Source organism: Penaeus vannamei, chromosome 11 (genome assembly GCF_042767895.1).
Source record: "Penaeus vannamei isolate JL-2024 chromosome 11, ASM4276789v1, whole genome shotgun sequence".
NCBI classification, from domain to species: Eukaryota; Metazoa; Arthropoda; class Malacostraca; order Decapoda; family Penaeidae; genus Penaeus; species Penaeus vannamei.
In genome coordinates this window covers 9,538,867-9,547,689 of record NC_091559.1, presented here as the reverse complement: position 1 = coordinate 9,547,689, position 8,823 = coordinate 9,538,867, and the positions used below count along the sequence as shown (strand labels likewise).

The 8,823-nt window shown below is 33.8% G+C and overlaps 1 non-coding gene across 1 annotated transcript; it reads left to right on the top strand.

Annotated features, from left to right (window-relative positions):
- Window positions 1–303: 303 nt before the first annotated feature.
- TRNAK-CUU (transfer RNA lysine (anticodon CUU)) lies at window positions 304–375 on the top strand. The gene has a single exon. It is a non-coding gene; the product is annotated as a tRNA-Lys (tRNA).
- Window positions 376–8,823: the final 8,448 nt, after the last annotated feature.

The window sequence follows — 8,823 nt, the reverse complement described above, 5'->3', positions numbered from 1 at the left end:
GCGCAAGGTCCTCGGTTCGATCCCGAGCGGAAAACTACATTTTAAGGGTTTTTCAATTATATCATTTAATGTTTATGATTTTTTTCAAAGTCTTATCATTACTGTCATTATCACTAGCATTATAATTTTTATCTTATGAATATCTTTATTGTTGTTTTATTGTTATTGTCATTATCATTACTTTTATCAATATTATCATCTTAATCATTATACATATTATTTATTTTTAGTAACCATTACTAAATATGTACATAGTTAAAACACTTGATATCAAATGCTCATAAAGTTCCTTTATATACTATAGTCTCCGTGGTGCAGTGGATAGCACATTCGCTTCTTACGCGAAAGACTTGGGTTCAAATCCCAACTGAGACGAATGTGTATGTGTTAACACATACACATAGTTTTATATGATATATGCACACACACACACACACACACACACACACACACACACACACACACACACACACACACACACACACACACACACACACACACACACACACACACACACACCTATATATGCATATACATATGGATAAATGCATGCATAGATATATACATATACATATATGTACATATATGTATATATTTATACATATACATATATAAATATAAATATGTACATGTATGTTTATATATGATAATAACAGTGGTAATAATGATAATAACAATGAAAATAACAATGATACTAACAATGATGATGATAAGGATGGAAATAAAAAAAAAACAGCAACGGTAATGATTATAACAATGATAACAGGAAAAAACAAAGATTATTATAGAAATAGTAATAGTGTTTTATGATGATAATGGTAATAATCCAAATAAAAACAAGAAAGGAAAGATAATTCATATTGCTCTAATCCATCGAATAAAAAGAGAATGCAACAGCATCTGAAATACTACGATATGCATCTTTAAAATGTCTGTTCATCAGTGTTTGTGAATATTTGAATTTGTTAATAAATCATAAAGAAATAATGATAACAATAATAATAATCATAATACTAATGATGATGATACTAATACCAATGGTGATTATAATGATAATAATGAAAATAGTAATAATAATAGCAATGATACTAATTATCATAATGATAATAATAGTGATAATGATGATGATGATAATGAAAGTAATAAGATTAAAAATAAGAAGAACAGTTCTAATGATAATGAAAATGATAATAAAATTATTATAACATTCATATAAAATAATAATGAAAAGGAAAAACATTAATAATTACAATGATGATGGTGATGATTAGAGTAACAGAACAATAATAACAACAGTAATAATGATGATGATAATAGCAACAATAGTAATAATATTAATTGAAATAGCAATAATGATGATGATGATAATAACAATGATTATGCAAAAAATGACGAGAAAGATAATTCCTATTACTCTAATCCATAAAAAACAGCCTTTGCAACACGGAGAGAAGCCTCCCTCACTGGGTCGCCCTTCGGTGCTTGGGAATCATCAAATGAATAATAAACGAAAGGTAAAGAAACTCTCGTGATTTAATGGCTAGCCTGACTGTTCTTAAAATTGAGGACCCGGGTTCGATTCCCGGCGGAGAATATAATATTTAGTTCTTTTCGTGTTCTTTTCCTTCATATAGAGACAAGGCTCTAATAAGTGGCAATAATGATGATAATAATAGTAATAACAATGTTAATGATTATATTGATAATAAAAATTCAAATAGAAATAATGACCATACAAAACAATGATAGTAACGATAATATTGAAGTAATTGTTGTCATAATTTGTGTAGGAAGAAGGGACCGCGAGTATAAAAAGGTTGGAAACTATTGTACTAAAACAATGAACATCATTGAAGCTGGAACCGCGTTGAGGAAGCAGTGTGGCCGAACGCAGGGCAGCTGGCATACCTTAGGCGGCACAGGAGATCGAAACGCCAACGGCTGTAAAAAATCAAGAGAGAAATTCGCAAGAGCCTAATAGTACTACTATTACTACCAATGATTGCACTAGCAACAATAATAATAAGGCAGGCACGCGTCTTATGAATAAAAAATCTAAATATCATAGAAACACCAAGAAAATAACAGCAAAGGTGGCGTCAAGTGCTCTTCGGGATGAAGGTCTGCGCCGATGAGGTCGCAGCCGCGAATTCCGCGAATTATATTTGCATTGTATTGCAAAGTCTTGATATAGCAAGATGGAAGCAGGTAATGGTGGCAGTCATTAATCACGCTCTCACTGCTGTTATTATAACTATTGTTGATATTGTTACTGTCCATGTTATTATGAACGTTTTTGTTTAAATATAATGGGTTCTAAACTTTTAACACTTATGGCCCCTTTCTCAAACCTACGATATATATCTATATTTATCTATCTATCTATCTATCTATCTATCTATCTATATACCCTTTTTTAAGGTACGAAAGCTATGACATTTCCTTCTGTCTTTCTATCGGTCTCAGCGTCTATTCAATCTCATATTGTTGCCAATATTCACCATTTTTTTAGAATCTCACTTATAGTAGGTAATGGTGGTAATCATTAATATAATTATTATTGTTATTGGTATAACCTGCATTGCTATTATCATTATTATTCAAATTGTTATTGACAGTGTTGTTTTGAGATAATGGCTACCATTTTTGTATATACTTACATCCCCTTCCAACTTGGCAACCAATCTACTTGTGTATGTTATATGTCTTTATATATATTGAATACAATCATGAAAGTGAAATACTTTGCTTATTAATACATGCAACATTGGTTGATTCACAAGCGACACTTTCATTCGTGTCAATATTGATCGCCGTTGCTATGTTTTATTTTTAGTTGTAGAAAAGAAATTTATATGGAATAAATCTGACTGTGTTCACTTTTATTCTAATCTTTTTGTCCTAAGCAAAATGAATCTGTATGTTTGTCTATCTCTCCTCCCCTCTCCTTTTTCTATCCATCTTCACCTCTCTCTCTCTCTCTTCTCACCTTGCACACGCACGCGCACACACACACATGCATGTGTGTATATATAGAGACAGATACACATATATGTATATACTCTGAGAATACCCGGTATGGGTATGGCCCTTTTCCTTCCTATGAAAGAGAGAGAGATTGAGAAGAGGAGAGGGGGAGAAGAGAGAAAAAGAGAGAGATTATTGTTTTCAATCACGTATGCATAATCTATATTAATGTTGATTTGATTACTCATATTATTATGGTAAGGTCACATTTATATATTCTAAAATCTTTTCTATATTTTTTATTATTTCTATAATTGCTGTTGTTTTATGATAAATCCTCTTTCTTATTGTTACTATCGTTATAATCAACATTATCCTTTTCTTATCAGTAACAAAATCATTATCATTGTTATACTATTCTTATCATTGGTAACCTTTGTTCATTGTGGCTACTTTTATTATTTTTAGAATATGTTATTATTGCAGTTACTATTACCATTATCATAATCATTAATTTATATAGTTATACTATTATCATCATTATCATTATTGGTAGTATTACTATTATTATTATTATCAACATTATTGTTGTGTAAAGTCAACTTTTGAATAAACTAGTGTGTTATGAATGTGAGATGTAGGCTTACAAATGACTTTTTTTCTACACGAGTAGCATTCTCAATGATTTACAAATCTTAAAGTATGCATGTATGTACGTTTCTTTCGTAAATGTCTTCCCTCTTGTTCATGATGAATATAATTGTTTATATATATGGATTTCATGAATATATGGGTTGTAATGTATTTTATTGTCAATAAGAGCATTCATAATGATACAGGCCTACTTAGATCCATTTAGTTGATTGGGAAGCAACAATCGTTCGTTTTCTATCATTCGCGTCTAATTCCCTTGGAGTGAAATTCAATGCAGTTACTGTAATGTACGTAGATTAGACGATAGCATTTCCATTGATGAGAAACATTTTGTTCATTAATATCATTGTTTTTTTTCAGAAGAAAATGAAAAGCCTTTATGTGTCTACCTCTCTAAAACTCTACACCTCCCTTTCTCTCTATATAAATATATACATATCTCATCTTCTCGTTTTCTTTATCTGTTTCTTTATTTCTCTTTATCTGCCTGACGCCTCTCTATCTCCGCCCTTTCTCTTTCTCTTTTTCTCCAGCTATCTCTCACCCTACATGTGTGTATGTGCCTCTCTCTCTTCGTTTACGATAAATATTATATGTTGTTAAAGAAGAAACTTATATGGACTAGATTTTACTGTTTCCTTTGGGAATAGATGCTGTGTTCACTTTTATTTCCAATATCATTGTGTCCCTTGCAGCAAAATCTGGTTTTGGGAGTGTTTCTCTTTTCAATCCCTTTCTTTTTCTGCATCTCTTTTTCTTTCCACTTCTCCCCCGCCCCCCTCTCTCTCTGTCTTTCATTCTCTCAGTCTGTTGCTGATGTTATAACCATATTTACAATCTATTTTTGTTGGCTTTAATTCTTACTGTGTCACATTTGTAGGGTGTCAACCTTCATTTGATGTTTGTTATTTATTTAACGTTTATCTGCCTTATTTTACCATGCAAGCATTGAAATCTTATTTTAAAGTCAAGGTCAAAAATAGCCAACGTCAATGGATAAGAGTATGAGAGACAGAGTGAGAGAGAGAGAGAGAGAGAGAGAGAGAGAGAGAGAGAGAGAGAGAGAGAGAGAGAGAGAGAGAGAGAGAGAGAGAGAGAGAGAGAGAGAATCATTGTTATCAATGATGTATGTATATTCTAATCATTGTTGATTTGATTACTTTTATTGCTAAATTAACAACAGATATATAATCTAAAACCATTACAAAATTACTTATCATTATATTATTATCGCTGTTACTTTTCTCTTATTATCATTACTATCAGCTTAGTAATTTCCTTGTCGGTATCAAAATCAACACCATTGCTATATGTTATTATTATTTGTTGCAGTATTAGTGGCATTTGTTTATCGCTTTAATAGTCATTGGCATTATTAAAACTCATGGTGGAAAATAACCTAATCCGAGAAAGCCTGCTTCCAGTATCATCATTATACAAAGTTACGGGAAGGAATAGACTAACAGAGGAAAATAAATGAATAAACAAAGAAACAAACAAACACATGTATATAAACAACCCTTCACCTCCACAAAAAAAATCCTTCTGTAGTTGAGTATTTATTTTACGTTTTTTTTTCTCTAAGTCTCCGCAGCCGCCTCTAAAGCGGGAACACCGGGTTCGACTCCCGGCGGAGGCAATCAGGATAATTTTTTTAGTTATTTATTATTGTTATATGATTTTGGATTTTATTTAGACGATGATTTTGTTAACATCACTAGTTATTATTGCTATTTCTAAATCATTATTACTGTTATTATTATTATTACTATAAATGTTATTACTTATCGGTATCAATATCCTTATTATTACTATATTTTAATAATTAGCTATATTGAAGGTGGCATTTGTTTATCGTCATAACATTGTCATTTTAAAAACACATGGGGAAAATAACCTAATCAGAGAGAGAGAGAGAGGGAGAGAGAGAGAGAGAGAGAGAGAGAGAGAGAGTGAGTGAGTGAGTGAGTGAGTGAGTGAATGAGTGAGTGAGTGAGAGAGAGAGAGAGAGAGGAAATCTTAGGAAGAGGCAAAGAAAATGGAGTCAGGGAAATCAGAGAGAGAGATAGAGAATGTATGTATGTATGTATAGTGTATAGATGTACATTCTATCGGCCAGTTTGTTAAAATTGTGCGAGGACCACCCAGTGAATATTCATATACACAGACATGCAAATGCGCAGAAATAAAGGCACCTCAGCTGACCTATCTGACAGATATACTTATCTATCTGTCCGGTAGATATGTATATCTTGACTGGTAGATATGCATTCATTTCTGTGTATATAGATGTCTGTGTAATGAATATTCATTGGGTCGGGCCGAGCACGATTTTAAGAAACTGGCTGTTTTCATTCTCATTTCTCCATTATTGTCTTTGTCATTATTACCATCATCAATTTTATCATTGCAATTGTAATTATTATCATTACAATTATCATTTCAATTAGGCAACAGGAATGGGTTGGGAGAGGCATTTATGTAACATATGTGTGTATTCGTTTGTGTGCGTGCGTGTGTGTGTGTGTGTGTGTGTGTGTGTGTGTGTGTGTGTGTGTGTGTGTGTGTGTGTGTGTGTGTGTGTGTGTGTGTGTGTGTGTACGTGCGTGCGTGCGTGCGTGCGTGCGTGTGTGTGTGTGTGTGCCTGTGCGTGTGTGTGTGTGTGTGTGTGTGTGAATGTGCGTGTGTGTGAGATACCGACGATGATTATATAACGTTGGTGATTCGACAATCATGGTGATAATAACGTGTGTAGTAATAAACACTATCATGATAAAGACACAAAATGTGAAATTAAGGCGACCGTGCACCTCGGAAACATAGCATAATACGTAGATTTTGTTGTATTAGATTTACGTAGTGTTTTTTGTAGGTTATGGTACATATGTGTGAATTCATGTGTTATATTTCTCTCTCTCTCTCTCTCTCTCTCTCTCTCTCTCTCTCTCTCTCTCTCTCTCTCTCTCTCTCTCAATGGATTCTATGCAATCTATTGTTATGCATCAATGATCTAATGAATATGGTTTTAAATAAAATATTTTATAATTATTGTAGCAATAACGTGTGTACATTCTTAGAATGGTCTACGTCTACCATGGGCTAAAATTAATAGACATTGGAAAATGATAGTAATAAATAAATATTCTAATGTGATGTGTTATTATACGCCTTTAATCACACTCATATTTCATTCCCATCAATTTAGATGAAATTATCAATCTCGCCATATCCACATTCCCTTAAATACCCAGTGATAACAAAATCAGGGTTGGGTGCCCCGCCCTCGTAAGGACTGTCTCTAAATTGCCCTCATGAGATGCGGAAAGCAATGCGGAAATGTTACATTTGTTCAGCAGATCATAATTGGTAATGGTATGGAAAACTTGCCTGAAACTATTCAACATGGTTTAAACGTCAATTAAGCCGCTTCCTCCTTGCTTACCGCAGTTTTCTTCGATGAGGACAGATGGCCCCGCGCCTTCACAACGGACGCCGCATCCGTCCTTCTCTCACCTTCTTAAATTTCTTTTCTAAAAGTAAATTCTGTGGATTCAAATGCACGCAGACAAGACAAGCGATTGTGATAATGATGATTTAGGATTAAACTAAAATTTGCTGCTAGTGTGTGAGATACTTCATGAATATCCGGTGGGCAAGGAGAAAGACTGAGAGCGAGATTGAGTGGTCTATATAAATGCGTTTTGCAATTCAAAATGTATGCGCGCACACACACACACACACACACACACACACACACACACACACACACACACACACTACTGATATTAGTAATGATTATTACAGCACATAATATAGAAAAGTCATTACAATAATGGTGATAAAAGGGATGGCATTATAATGATATGATGATAATAACACTGCTGCCAGTAATAATAAGAAAGAGAATGAGTGAGAGGATGGGGAGAAGAAGAGAAAGAGAGGGGGAGAGAGGGAGGAGATGGGGGGGGGTACTGATATATAAAAAGAAAGAGAATGTGTTAGCGAGGGAAGGAGAGATAGAGAAAGGGGGAAGGATGAAGAGAGACAAAGGGGAGAGACATGAAGAGGGAGAGAAAAGTGTAATTTTTCGTTATTCAAATATTAGTGACGGAAATTTTCGCAGCTAATTTGCTTTCTTTCTTAACAGACATTTGAACGTAAGCAGAAAAGTAAAACAATGAAAAGATATGCAGTGTGGGATAAAGACAGATAAGCAACCAGAAATAAAGATAAAAATGATGATTTAATAAGAAATTTAGGGTAACACGGATTTGTGCATAATTCAATTTCTTGGTCTTCGCCGGGGATCGAACCCGAGTCTGTCCCTTTAGAGGCGACCGTGCTAACCACTGCACTATAGTGACATAGGGCAAGATGTGAATTTAGTTGTACTGTATTTGCATAATGTATGAATTCATGTGTGTTTTTTTTATGTTATCCTCTCTCTCTCCCTCTCAGACCTATCGACTTAATGTTATAAACCTCTTCATAACTTATCTGTTCTTGGTTCAATTTAAATATCTAATTATAACTAAATCAGGGCTTGGGTGCCCTCGTGAGACGCGGACAATACTCCAATTTCACATTTGTTCAGGATAACTCAGTATCAGCAATGAAATGGAAGACTTGCCTGACACTATTTTACATGGTGTCAAATGGTTGAGCCGTTTCCTGCTTGCTTTCTGCAGTTTTCTCTTCGATAAGTACAAATGGCCCCCGCGCCTTCACAGCTGACGCGATGACGACAAAGGTAGAGGGTGCCATGTATACACATAAAATACATCGATTGTGTTATATTATACTCATTATATGATTCAGATCTACTGCAATTATTAGTCCTATTTATTGTTACGGTAGTTTATTATCAGAAGGTCTATTAGAATATAAATATCAGTTCTAGTCAAGTGTTAACATGACTTCAGATGGAGTTAAATTCTCTCCCAACCCATTCCTGTTGCCTAATTGAAATGATAATAATTGTAATGATAATAATTACAATTGCAATGATAAAATTGATGATGGTAATAATGACAAAGACATTAATCGAGAAATGAGAATGAAAACAGCCAGTTTCTTAAAATCGTGCTCGGCCCGACCCAATGAATATTCATTACACAGACATCTATATACACAGAAATGAATGCATATCTACCAGTCAAGATTTACATATCTACCGGACAGATAGATAAGTATATCTGTCAG